Below are 15398 nucleotides of genomic sequence, written 5' to 3' on the forward strand. Positions count from 1 at the left end.
AAGAAGTGGAAAGAAAAGTGGAGAAACCCAAGAAGAAGCTTGTGAAAATTTTACAAAAAAAGCCAACAATACTTGCTACTAGATCAAGCATAAGGGCATCCACCAAGCAAGTAAAGGAGGCAGATCAACCAAAATGAAAGAGAACTATTTCCTCAGTAGAGTTGAGTTAGCCTACAAAGAAGACATATATAAGAAGAAAGTACATTGCAGCTAAGTCAGATGAGGAGAGGATATAATTAGATACCATTAGTCAAGTTGAGGTGGTAAGCCACAATCTATCATTAGATATAGACAACTTGTGTGAATATGTTAAGAATAATGCAGATTTGTCTCATTTTGCACATGTTGTATTTGATAAGTTAGGAAAGATTGATCAAAATAAGGTGGAGAAAGCTATATATAAGATGATGACTACATTTAAGCTCACACCTATAGAGATTGTCAACTCACTAACAAAGAGTCTTTATGATCGAATTGAGTAGAAGTGGTAGTATAGTCTAACTATAGAAAAAAAAATTAGGGAGACTATACTTGCCATAGTAATGCTTACTTTTGATAAAGAAATGATGACAAGAGCCATGAACAAATTCAAGGGGAGATTTGCCCCCAATTATAGAGCTTTTAATATTTTTCAAAATAATGTTGAAGAGGTCAAATAGAGAACCTAGACATGGAAAGTCATCTATGGGTTGACAATGACAAAGCCAAGTGACCAAGTTCCTAAGGAAGTTGGAGATAAGAAAGATGGAGAAGGACAAGAAGTCCAAGTCAAGGATGGTAATGTGGGAGGTACTAAAAAAACAACACCAAGAGAGGCCAAAACTAATGACAAGTATCATGATGATCAAAGTGTACCTAAGGTAAAAGTGTCTAGTGCTAGCCCTCCAGATGTAGACCAAGTGAGTCACCAGGACTCAATACAAATTAAGGATGTTCCTAACAACTCTACACAGAACATGAATCCCTTGATAGAGGAAGACATGAAGAAACTTTTGATTGACTCCACCACTATAGAAAATTATGTAGTCATCCTATATTGGTGAGATTAGATGAGATTGAGAAGGTAGAATTGGCATCTATAGGGGAGAAATCACAAGAATCATCTAAAGTGCCCCCTCAATCTAAAAAAGGAAAAAATGCAATGTCCATTGTGGTATATTAGGAAAAGGATACAATAACACCATATGTTAGTACATTAGTGCCAAATCCTTCACTACAAGCAATCTTAAATATTGAGAAGGATGGCATAGAAGTCCACATAGGTTAGGAAGCCAACCCTACACCTATCATACATTTTCTAGGTGAAGATGATAACATAGAGAAAGAGAAGGATAGGTCTGAAGAGTTAGTGTTGACTACTAAGATAGAGGAACAAATTTCTATATAGACCTTGGCTACCCTACCATCGTTTGTATCACCTCCTACTAGTGAAACTCTTTAATGACTGAGTACAGATGCTACACCATTACAAATATCAAGGCCTAGTCCTAGTAAATCTAAGTATGTTGGAGGTACATTTTATGGATATCTCAACTTAGATGAGGTGATTGAACTACCAAAGTTTGATCTTGCAATAATCACCATAGAAAAAATGAGCATTCTATAGGAAGTTCTTGAAAGAAAGAAACATCTAGAGTTGCTTAAACGAGAGCATAAGTAGAAGAAAGTAATTCATGACATCAAAGAGATATTTCTTGATGCTTTCAGTCTACTAAATATGAGTGAAGAAAAACCAATAATTAAGAAACTAGTCAATATAGTTGATAAGATCGGGGATGGAGACCTAGACTACAATGTTAAACTTATAGAATGGTCTGAAAAGGAGTTTCACTCTAAAGTTCTTGAAAATATTTCTAGTGCTATTGCACTATGATAGGTTGACTTAGCATCCAAAATGGAGGATGTGAAAAAGGTGTTGGAGAATATCTTTTCTCCATACACAAAATTTTGTGATGTGAATTGATTCACATAAGAAATACAGAGGGCTATTGACTAACTGCAAAGAGATCTACAATCCATAGGTTACTCAAGGTTGGCTAGCAAAATTACATTCACAAGATGAAAACATAAGGGCTACCTTGATTAGAATCCATTCCATTTTGACCTCACACATGGAAGTATTCAATAAAGAACTAGCCTTCATTGAAACATTGTTGAAGAAACATAATAAACTTTCTACACATAATGGCTTAGTTGGCCTTGTTGCCTAACTAGATGTTCAATAGCAATCTCTAGAGGTAGTATGCAATAATTGGGATACAGAATTGAAAATAATCATGGAAGTACACAAAGTTTTTTTTGGACAAACACACTATATAAGTGTACTAACCAATTGACATAAGTGTCAAAAAAGGGGGACTATAAGGTTTTTGCAAGCAAGGGGAGTACAATTTTGAGACAGAAATAGGGGACAATAGCAAAACAATACATTTACTTAGAAGGAGTTATATTGAATTCAACAACAATAATGGACACTCAACTCAGGGGGGTTGAGAATTTTTGGAGAGATATGAAAATTAAGTCATTAGTGATGCAAAATTTTGAAAATTTCAACTTTTTTATGAGATAAAAATTATCTGAGCTATGCACATAAGTTAGGTTATATATGCATGACAAAGTGTTTTTTCCACTCATGTCAAAGGGGGAGATTGTTGATCTCATTTTGATTTTGACAAGGTAGTGACAAAATACTTAAGTAATTTCTTAACAAAACTTAGCATGTGATGAGTAAGTAGTGTATGTCAAGCAATATACATAGTTAGTGCCAAGAAGATGGTATGTGCCAAGTCCCTCAAGTGTTGAGCAAGTCATATATGCCGAGTGATTTAGATGCCAAGTAAAATAGTGGATTCCAAGTCATTAAGGAGCCAAGTTACAACATTAAGGATATAGTGAATGTTGAGCATCAGAGTTTTGAAGTGTAAAGTAAACAATTTTTGGCATAATTGTTTGTAATGGAACAAACTCTTTTGTAAACCACTTTTGGGCCAACTTAAGGATTGTTTTACGATTCTAGAAGATATATATGAAGGTATATTATAAATCCCTATGTAATACATGAAACTAATTAGATAAAGGGATGTTCTAAGTGACAAAATGGGTGAATCACAATTGTTGATTCCTACCTAACCCTAGCTCACGTTAATCTTCTTAAGGATGGAAAACCTAAAGAGTTTGGATGTACAAATGAGAAGAGAAGGGAAAATTCTAAGTATAGAGAGAGAATTCATGGTGATTAAGGAGGTTATGAGAGAGGAAGGAATTGAAAAATTAGTTAGATAGAATAGAGTAGTGTAGTTAAAGGACATAAGAGATACATCTAATTAGGAGGATTGAGTACACATTAGGAAAGAGGAGATATGATATCTGGTAGAGAGGTGCTAACTGAAGGATCAATGTTGAAACATTCTAACACATGAATCAATGAAAATCTCTTAACAAAGTATCCTTATCAGGTTTCAAGTTCTAACCAATTTTTTTAGATCTCTTAACCAAGTGCTTATTTCATTGCAAGTGGAAGTCCTTTAACAAGGCACACTTTTAGCAGGGTATTGAAATCCTTTAATAGAGTAAGATTTAACAATATTTGTAAGCCTTTAATAGGGAAACACTTTCACAGGGTAGATCATAGTTTATGATCAAATAATTGTAACCTTCATTGGATACACTTTACAACTGTAGTAGTGAAGATTTGTGGTGTCATCCAACTCTAGTTTTACCTTCTCATTGGAGGGTTTTTTGGTAAAAAAAAATTGTATTATGTGTTATTTATTTCATGCTATGGATGAACATGTGTAGATAGCTATTTCAATTTACATAATAAATTATGAGATGGATGTGTGGTGAATGATTTTATGGTTAAAGTTTTGAAGTTTTGATTCACCCCCCTCACTCTCTTAGAGTTTACTTTCCCATTGTTAATTCCAACATCATCTATTTTTCTTTGAAAGGATACTCTCTCCCCACTCTCTCATATCTTACACTCTCATAATAAAATTATGTAGCATGTTTTTTTTATAGCTTTTGGAGCATGTGGAGCACTCACCACACTCTTGGAATTCTTGCATTATTGGATAATCTTGCATCTCATCATAGCACAGTCTTCATTCTAACATAGCTCTTGCATTGTTAGCTTAGATCTTTATATTCTTACAAGTAGATTGGAATTTTCTTTTCTTGTATTTAAAATAATTTACTTTCCTTATATTGCATCTCTCATTGTAGACTAGTTTGTATCTCATTTAGCTTGCATCTTTATTTGAATCTCTTGTTCTATGGTGCACCTTGCAAGGGTTGCATACTAGGTTTATTTGACAACCACTCTCATAGCTATTGCATATCATAGAGATAGAGATCTAAGTTGAAATTCAAGATTCCTAATCCGTTGCATCCCTTGGATATAATATCTTAGAGAAGTGTGTTCACATTTTTTACATACATTTTTGGTGCCCACTATGGGGCTAGACAACATTGTCTAGCTCCATTTTGCTCTAATTTTTTGTATGTTTAATTTTTAGGTTTGGATTGTATTTTTGTATGTAGAAATATCATATGATACTTTTTGTGAAGTGATGTGATAGCATTAGTTTAATCATCATACTAGTATATTGTATTATGTTGTACTGTAGTTGTATAAAGTGCTATGTTGTTTGATACAGATTCTAGTAATAGGTAGAATTATCTCCTGGGAATACTAGAGAGTATCATAAAATATTGGTGAAGCCAATACTATCATTTTAATTGATTTATTTTTTTCAATCTAGCTTTTAGTTTGTATTTTTCATTTACAAGCTTTCAGATTTTGATTTACTAGTTTTCTAACAAGTCCTAGCAATGGTTTTGCAAGGTTATTTTCTAATTTCATTAGCCACTTGGATTCCTTAGCCCTTGTTTGTTTTGTAGTGGCCTATTTTTTCTTTCTTGCTAAGGAAAAGTGCAAAATAAAAAAGGGCTACTAATGTTGTTGCAATGCTACCCAAGCAAAAGAGATTGGTTTTTTTTTTTTTTTTTGTATTTTCATTTCATATCAAGTGTGGCATATACTAGTTGTTTCATTTTATTAGGCACAAAAAACCAATAAGTAAGGGTTCTTTGTTGCTAGAAGAGTATTCCCTTCACCTTCTTAGTGAATCAAAAATCTTGACCCTTCATTGAATCAAGAAAGAGGATGGCATATTTCTCTCTTTAGTCATCTTAATTAACTTGTTTGACATGTTTGAGAGAAGCTTTGAGGAATATGAGATTATTCTCTTCACCTTCTTGTTGAATCAAAAATCTTGACCCCTTGGTGTGGATCCATTTTGTTCAATCTCACTAGTTATATTTTACCTTTAGAGGCCATGCTATTGGTGGAAACATACCAATAGGAATGACCCAAATTGAGAACAAGAAAAACCTAGCTAATCTAACCCGGTCTAATCAAAACCTCTTGAAAAAGGTGATAGCCTTGTGGGGAATAACACTTGACTTCACTTAGTGAGATTACTTGTGGGATTGTTATCATGATGAAACAACTAGGTGGGTATGCTTAAGGTACTCTTGTGGTTGTGAGGCCTTTTTTAAAGTCTCATATTAGGTGCAAGAGGGGTTTTATGAATGGAACCCTTACTAGACACCTTAGGATTTACAGTCGACCCTATGTATCCACTCAATACATTGGTGCAAGGATTGATCCTAGTAGACTACTTGGATCACCCCAAGATTTACACTCATCAGATGTGTTCTTTTAGATGTGACTAATGCATCTAAAAAAAAGCCAATATCTATTGTGGGAAACCACTTTTGTGAGGCAAGGGAACATCAAGTTTTTAGCCAAGGTATTGAGTAATGGTCCATGTCCTTTAGGTATAAATTCTTGATGTTTACTCATTTGTGCTAGACTTATGGACATCATATAGACATACACAAGTGGTAGTCTCATAGGAGTTTACTTTTTAAGACTTCACAAGTGTTTGTATCATGCAAGATTGCTTTGCCCTTTGTTGGATTGCTTGAAGACTACTTCATGTGTCACTATATTACTTATGCTATCAACTATTGTCAGGTTAAGTCAAAGAGTCAATTCTAAACATTTTTCTTGTGTGGTTTACTAGGGGAAGTTTCATCATTTGACTCTTCTTTTCTATGTCTCTAGCGTTTCAATTTTCCTAAAATAGCTATTTGGTCTTCGCACTCTTAAGATATTTACATTTAAAAAATTCAAATTCTCCAAGGTCATCCTCTTCTTCAAGTTCTACATATTTATCTCCATCTATTAGATCTAAGGACTCTCTAGAAAATAAGCAAGTGATACCTCCTTTGAGCCTATGCCAAGATTTCATGATAAACCTATCTTTGACCAATATGATGAATACATGTATGCATTCTATTCACTTGATGAACAATACAAAAATCCTAGGCATACTTTTGAGATGATTTTTACTCCCTTGGAAGATTCTTATGATTCCATCTTGTAAACACTTCTTGACACTAAGCTTATCACATTACCTAAGTCTAGTTCATACAAAAACCAATTCTTGGATATCTATTGTTCTAATCATCAACATAATGATCATATCACTTCAAATTGAATAGAGTTGAAACATGAAATCCAAGGTCTTATTGATGAAAAGATAGTTGTCATTGGAAACTCTATAGACTCATTTGATGAGAGTATTTCTCTTAAGAAAGATCATGTTGATGAGCCTATATCTACCGATGGTTCCCTTGACAACTCCAATTCTTTCAAAATTCATTAATACCCTAAGACTTCAAATCTTTCCAACACACCTGCATTTAACAAAGAACCTAGTTCTTTCCACATTGACTATGTGTACAATCAAGGGTTACCTCTAAAAGAAACTAAAGCTAATATTCACTTGGTTGTGCAAACCTTTTCCATAATACTAAGACTAAAGATCCTCAATATCAATGTGATTCCATGTCAACTAGGCCTACTATAACTAGTCACTCACTACCTCTTTAGGATCCTACCATGGAGACTCCACATTCCCCCTTTTCCTTAGAAGTGGTTCCATGTCAAGAGGACTCTAAAAAATATGAAGGTATAAATTTCAAGAAAGAACAAGATCAAGCACCCTTTTATCTCCTTTAAGATGTCACCTTCCATATGCTATGTCTTTTCCATCTCCCAAGTATGATAAAGAAACCACTTCCAATACTGCTAATGAGCTTATTGAAGATCAATACAAATTCACTATGTTTATTCTATTCAAAGAAACTTTTCAAGATCAAAGCATCCCCTCTTGTTCTTCTTCTCCATATTGACTTCAAAAGTATGCTCAAGATTCAAATGCTCCTATCAAAGGTGATTCTTCTATTAGAGCTATTGATGAGTCTACTAATAGCTTTGGACAACTTTCTCACTCTAAAGATGTTGATATCCCTATTGCTTATCAATTTGCATCTTCTGAATCTATCCTTGGTCCTTACCCATCTAAGCTAAATCCTTCAAAATTTCCTTCCACATTGAGAACTTATGTTACTCCATTTGCTACTTCCACTCCTAGCTCTCCTATCATACCTCAATATCAGCAAATAAACTCATCTTCGACAAATATTCATCCACCTTTCCATTAAAACTAGTCATATCAATCTTCTTCATCTACAAATCCCAAGTCCTTTGGAAGTAATTTGGATGTACAAAATAAGAAGAAATATAAGAATTCATTAAAAAATGAAGATCACAATATCTTATCTAATCAACATGGGAATGCTAAGAAGGAAAATATATTCAAGAGACCACAAAGGTCCACTTTCAAAAAGTAAAATCAAATAAAATATGGGTTCCTAAATCCATCATTGAAGAATTGTATTCTAAAGCCCCAAAAGAAAAGAAAAATATAAATCTATATTGATTCCCAATTCTCTCTTAAAATATTTGGATACTAAGAACAAATCAAAGTTGAAATTTATGCTTCCAAGGGCTTCCACTCCCTCTTCTTCCAAAAATCTTCCCCAAAAGATTCAAAAACCTTCCACTCTATCTTCTTCCAAAATTCTCCTACCATCTCATATATCAAAACCTCAAACTATTTCAACCATATTTACTTTATCATTAGACTACCCTACAAGGTGTGTGTCAATGTTAATCTTCCCCTATTTTTCAGCTACACTTATGTAAACTTTTCAAGCCTACACTTTCCTACTATCCATACTACTTGTAGCCTTCTAAGGCATGGACTCTTATCCTCCATATACTTTTTTAATATGATGTGACACCTAGTCTTGCTCCCACCCTAGCTTCTTCTATGGTCACCTTAGGTATCTAAATTGATCTAATAGAGTTTCTAATTACCCTAATCTCCTTAGGAACCTAACCATAAGGTCCTAGGCTATTCAACTAGTGCACACCAATTAGCAAGGTTAATAACTCTTCACTGCTCCAATCAACTCCAATTCCTCAAATCACTCCCTAATGGATTAATGGTCATCTAAGAAGGTATTTAGACTTCCTTCAAGGTCCACAATCACAATATAACTTGAAACCCTAGTCAAGTTCCAAAAATAAAGCAAGAATTCACTCAATTTCTTGCAATAGAGCTACATACAATTAGCTCTCCTAATGAAGGAAATCACAGATAACTTGCAAAAGTCATTAACAAGGGGTCAAGAAAACCAATAATCCAGATACCCTTTTTAGAGAACTTAGGGATTTTGGTGGTCTAGGGTTCCCAAACTATCCGTAAAGTATGACCACAAAAATGCCTAAAAATAAGGGTTTTCAATGTTTAATAGGTTGTCTACAATGAAAAACATTTTTTCCACCATATAACTTCCACCAATGCCTCCCATTGTGATTTTAGCTTCATTATACACCCACCTAACACTTACCAAGAATTTATTGAAGTATCAAGAATATTTGATCACTCTAACACCTTTGCACTTGACTATGATCCCTAGCCATTCATCTCTGGCTCACCAAGGGCATAGCCATAGAAATGTCTTCTTTTCTTTTTGAGGTCCCTCCTTTATTGTAAATTATGTACAAAGAGTCATCTCCAAAATCCCAAGAGACCATACAAATCCTATAGTGGAAGAGGGAGTTATGACTCAATTTTGCTCAAGCACTTGCTTTAGGACAACAAACAATGAAGAAACAAAATATTTTTTTGTTGATTGGTAAACGGTCAAAGCCTTGATTAATTATTTTTATTTATTGTAATTAATTATTTTTATGTGTTAAGTGAATTTGAACCCAAGACCTCCCACATGAGAGACTCACAAGTTACCATTGTGTTGTAGGCTCTTGCCTAAGAAACAAAATAATTTACTCAAGCACCTAAAACCTTAGGAAATCAAAAATTAAAACTGTAAAAAATCCCAAATCAAACTACTCTAATACTTCCAAGCATAGAAGATCCAAATATAATCCAGTAAAATTCCAAAAATCTCAAAAGCATAAAATTGTTACAATCAACTTGCTATTTAGTCCGTACACCCAAAATTGTTCCCCACTTCCAACCCTACAACAAGGTCAAGGATAGCCTTATAAACACACCCCAAGCCTCTCGCTAACTATTTTAGATACTTAGAAGACTCTAACTACAAATTTTCTCAAAAGCAACAAATTTTTTTCAATGTTGTCAATCATAACATTGACAACTTTTGAGCATCTTTTATATCTTTTGGAGTTTTATCTTCAAATTTGATCCAATGTCTAATAAACTTGGAAAAAGGCCTGAAATGGATGAAATAAAATTAAAAAGGTCCTTAGATCCTCATTGAGTAACTATGAGCAACTTTGAGTAACTTACTCTAAAAAAATTCACCTTAGGACTAGGCTAGCCCTATTATTCACCTAGTTGTATGGCTAGCACTAATACAAGCCAAAATACCCTAGGAGCCCTAGATCTACCATGAGCCCACCTAGGTCCCCCTACACCATATCCCCCCACAAAAGAAAACTATGTCACTCTTGAGGACAATAGGTCTTGAGGGATGCCTACCTTTTTGAAATATTCTTCAACATTTCAAGTTGCCTTTTAATCTGGCTTACCTCTCCATTTGATGAGGTGCTCTCTATACACCTAGTGCCTAGTTTCCTTTTAAACCCTTGAATCCATGACTTTTTTAGCTTCCAACTTGTGTGATGAAGGTACTAGTATAGGATCTAGATCAGCACTAATCCCTTGAGTGCTCTAAGGTGTCATACCCTTGAATTCAACCAGATCCTGCATATTGAAGACATGAGAAATGCCCAAATCCAAGGGTAAATAAATTTTATAGGCATTGGTTCCATACTTGGCCAAGATTTCATAAGGCCCCAATATTTTCATTTGTAGCTTGGTTGGGATACCTTTTTGCACTATTGATTTATTGAAATGCACCATAACATAGTCACTAGCAACAAACTAAATGTCTTTCCTTCTTTCATCCACCTTGGCATTCAATTTTTGGGTATTATCTTGGATAGTCTTCTTGACTTGTTCTTTGATTTCTTTCATGGTTTGGGAAATTTTTTTAGCATGTCCACTTCTATGCTCTATTCCTCCAAGATCCCTCAACTCACACACACCCCTTGGATGCATACCATAGAAAATTTCAAAGGGACTTTTGCCTATGGTCTTATTCCTACTTTCATTGTAGGAATACTCTACTTAGGTAATGATGAAATCCAAAGTTTTCCCATACTCCTTGGTTAGGTACCTCAAGAGATTACCTAGCACCTTGTTAACCACTTTAGTTTGACCATCTCTTTGGGAATGGTAGACTGATCCAAATGAAAAGTTTGTACCAATTCTGCTCCACAAGATCTTCCAAAAGTGATTCATGAATTTTACATCCCTATCTAACACTATGCTCAATGGAAGGCCATGAATCCTCACAAAATCTTTCAAGACCAAATGTGTAATGTGGCTTACATTATTGATAGTTTTGCATGGAACGAAGTGCCCCATCTTTCTGAATCTATCAACAACTACATGGACACTATCATAACCCCATATTTTCTTGAGAAGTCCTACTATGAAGTCCATGCTTACACACTCCCATGGGGATTATTTGGGAATAATAAGGGTTGATAAAGACCTACATTACTCATGCCACCCTTATCTTTCATACATACCATGTATTGTTCCACATACTTAGTCACATCTCTAACTAGATTAGGCCAATAGTAGAATCTTTGGACTAGTTATAAGGTTTTAATGACACCAAAGTGCCCACTTAGGCTCCCATTGTGCTTCTCCATTCTACAATGTAAATTTAGAGAACTTTCTTTCAAAGTGATTCTCAAAGTCATAAAATACCTTGTATGCCTCAACAAAGTCTTCATCCTCCTTATAAAGACTCTTGAAGCTCTCTATCCCAATGCTATACAAAAATAACTCTTGAATTGTTAACAACCTTCTACTCAATGCATCTACCACTTTATTCATCTACCCTTTCTTATGCTTGATTATGAAGCTGAAAGGTTGCAAATAATCTATCCACTTCAAATTCCTATTACTCAACTTTTCTTGGTGTTAATATAGTTGAGAGTTTGGTTATCTATAAAACAACAAATTCCTTGGGTAATAGGTATTGTCTCCACTTCTTAAGAGACTGAACTAGGGCATAGAGTTCTAGGTCATAGGATGAATACTTCTTTTTGGCGTCATTAAGTTTTTCACAAAGAAGGCTACTAACCCACCTTCTTGACTTAACACTCCCCCTAATGCTAGGCCAATTGCATCACACTCTATGGTGAAATATTTTTCAAAGCTAGGAAATTGAAAAATAGGTTGGGTAGCTACTTGCTTCTTCAACATTTCAAATGATTTCTCTACTTCTAAAGTCCATTGGAACTTAGACTTGACCCCACCCTTTATGGTATCTATCAAAGGTGAACATATGCCACTAAAATTCCTAATAAATTTTCTATATAATTGAGTTAGGCCATGAAAAATTCTTACCTCAGTAGATGTAGTAGGTGGTGTCCAGTTGAGGATAGCAACAATCTTCTCTTGATTCATCTTCAAGGATCACTTAGACACCAAAAAACCCAACTATACCAGTTCTTGCTTGAAGAAATCACACTTATCAAGGTTTATAGCAAGCTTCTCCTCATGAAGTATCTGTAATACTACCTCTACATGCTTGATGTGTTCCCCCTTGGTCTTGTTGAAGATGAGGATATCATCTAGATACACCACCACAAAATTTCCAGTGAAGTCTTTTAATACTTCATTCATAAGCCTCATGAATGTGATAGGATCATTAGAGAGACCATATGATATTACACGACTTTCATAAAGCCAATTTTTTTGTCTTAAATGCTATTTTCCACTCATCTCTCCCCTTAATACTGATTTGGTGGTATCCACTCTTCAAATCTAGTTTGATGAAATACATAGCACCTCCAAGATAATCCATGAGATCCTCAATCCTTGGTATGGTAAAGAAATACCTAGTTGTGATCCTATTATGTCTCTCAAGTCTGTACACAGTCTCCACTTTCCTCCCTTTTTGGATTCTAGTACAACTAGAACTATACATGGGCTTATTCTCTTCTTGATCAGACCTTGGTCCAATGGTTCTTGCACCCATCTTTCCACTTCTAGGTTTTGGTCTAGAGTGAGCTTATATGATACTTGATTTGGTAAGGATGCACTAGAAACAAAGTCTATTTGATGGCTTATGACCCTTCTAGAAGGTAGGGTAGCAAGAGTGCCATCACTCACAATGTCTTTGTATTTCTCAAGCAATGCTTAAACTTCTATAGATAAAGGGTCCTTGACTATCTTGCTTTCTCCATTGGACTTCATCAACACTACATAGCCTTGACTATCTTCATCTTTTAGATCTTTAACAAATTCGCTCCCACTACATAACAACACACTAGGTACCTTAATCTGTGGTTCTTCACCCTCAAAAAAAGATTGGATTTTAAAAGTCTTGCCTCCTTTCTTGAAGGATATTGAGTTTTCCTTGCCATCATAGACTACCTCTCTATCATATTGCTAGGGTCTACCTAACAATAGATGGAAAGCAGCCATGGATAAAATATCACACAATAATCTGTCCTTGTACCCTGCTATAGAGAAGTCAACCCAAGTCTTCTCATTCATTAGTATTCTTTGACCTTTGTTGAGACAAGTTACCTTGTATCAGTTCACATGTGGTATTTTAGTTAGCTTAAGCATCTCAACTACCTTCTCTAATATTATATTATCATTATAACATAAATCAACCAAAACCTTGCAAGCTTTTCCAAGGATCTTGCATATGATCCTAAATAGAACCCTCCTATGCTTATGTTCATTAGGAGTAGGTTGTATTATTAGTACCCTCCTAAACATGAGTTTGTCACCTTTCTTAGACTCTATGTGATCCACCTCATTTTCCGTATAGCTTGAGTTATCTTCTTGTGTGCATGCCACTCTCTTTTCATGATTTGAAGAAGAGGGCTTTTTAGGGCACCTATATGTAGGATGGCCAAGTTGAGCATAGTTGTAACACTTCATACTAGAAAAGTATGAGTTACTTCTTCTTGATCATCTACCTTTGTTTGTACCTCCTTGGTTGCCTCTTCCTCAACCATATCCTCACCTAGGAGTTCTTTTAGTGGATTTCTCTATCAACTTGTTTTCACCTAGGTTCCTCTATTCAATTCCTCTACCTTGGTAACCTCCTCTTTGTCCTCTCTGATTTCTACCCTTTCTTCTTATTTTTTTCCTCCACCTTTAGGGATAGTTGATGGCACCTTTGAATGGTAGTAGGTGTTCACAAGCTAAGCTCCTCTTGAATATTCCACTTCAAACCACCTAAATACCTAGCCACCTTTATTGGCTCCTCCTCTTTCTTCTTAGATCTAAGGCATATCCTCTAAAATTCCTCTCTATAAGAGGCCACATCCAAGTCTCTTTGTTTTAGTCCTAGTCTTTTCTTATGAAGCTAGATTTCAAAGTCCTCTGGTAGGAAGTTCTTTTCAACTTGGTAACCATGGTATTCCAGTTGGCTATAGGCTTCTAGCCCATGTTGATCCTCTCATCTTGGACATATTTCCACTAAGTTAAGGCTGAGCCTCTAGGTCTTGATTATCCACTTTGACCTTTTGTTCCTTTAACACCCATTCACACTCAAAGTGGTTCTCCATGCCATCCAAGAAATCCATCACTGCATCTGTGTCCATATTTCCACTAAATAGTGGTACACCTTCCAAAGCTTTACTAGCTAGGGATTTTATAGCTTTCAAGAAAGGTTCCTCATTCAAAATAAGGTCTAGTTTAGGGAAAACATCTTCTTCTACTACCTCCTTAACCTTCTCATTATCTTCTTCTTCCTTCTTTTTAACTGCATTAGAAACTTCATCCAATTTTACCTTCACCTCTTCCAATGCTACTTCAAGGAGTGTATTATTCTTTTTTTCATCAATATCCTTATCTAGTTCTACATTAGTTACCATGCTTGACTCACCCATTGATTCTCTAGTAGCTACAGACATACATCTCCTTCCCAAGTACTTAACTTTCTTTGATACCACTTTGATGTGACACCCAATCTTTCTCCCACCCTAGCTTCTTCTATGGACACCTTACGCCTCCCACTTGACCTAATAGGGTTTCTAATCACCCTAATCTCCTTAGGAACCTAACCATGAGATTTTAGGCCGTTCAATTAGTACACACCAATTAACAAGGTTAGCAACTCTTCACCACTCCAGTTAGCTCCAATTACTTAAATAAATCCCCAATGGCTGAATGTTCATATAGGAAGATATTTGGACTTCCTTTAAGGTTCACAATTACAATCAAACTTGTAACCCTAATTGAGTTCCAAAAATCAAGCAAGAATTCACTCAAATGCTTGTAATAGGGCTACAAGAAATTAGCCCTCCCAATGAAGGAAATCACATATAACTTGCAAAAGTCCTTAACAAGGGGTCAAACAAACCAATAATCTGAATACCCTTTATAGAGAACTTAGGAATTTTGGTGGTCTATGGTTCCCAATCTGTCTGTAAAATATGACCACAAAATATGCCTAAAAATAAGGGTTTTCAAGGTTTAATAGGTTTTCTGTAAGGAAACAAGTTTTTTCCTCCATATAACTTCCACTAGTGCCTCCCATTAAGATTGGAGCTTCATTACATTCCCACCTAACACCTACCAAGCTTTGATTTAAGTATCAAGAACATTCAATCACTCTAACACCTCTGTACTTGACTATGATCTCTAGCCATGCATCTCTAGAGCCTAGGGCCTTAACATAGAAATATTTTGTTTTCTTTCTCAAGGGCCCTCCTTTGTTATAAAATATTTACAAGGAGTCATCTCCCAAATCCCAAGAGACCATATAGATCCTATGGTGGGAGAGGGAGTTATGGCTCTATTTTGCTTAGGCACTTGCTTTAGGACAACAAATAGTGAATAATTAATATAATTTACTCAAGCACCTAAAACCTTATGAAATCACAA

The sequence above is a fragment of the Cupressus sempervirens genome, chromosome 3 (genome assembly GCF_028749045.1).
Source record: "Cupressus sempervirens isolate cs-2001-9-10 chromosome 3, ASM2874904v1, whole genome shotgun sequence".
Classification (NCBI taxonomy): Eukaryota; Viridiplantae; Streptophyta; class Pinopsida; order Cupressales; family Cupressaceae; genus Cupressus; species Cupressus sempervirens.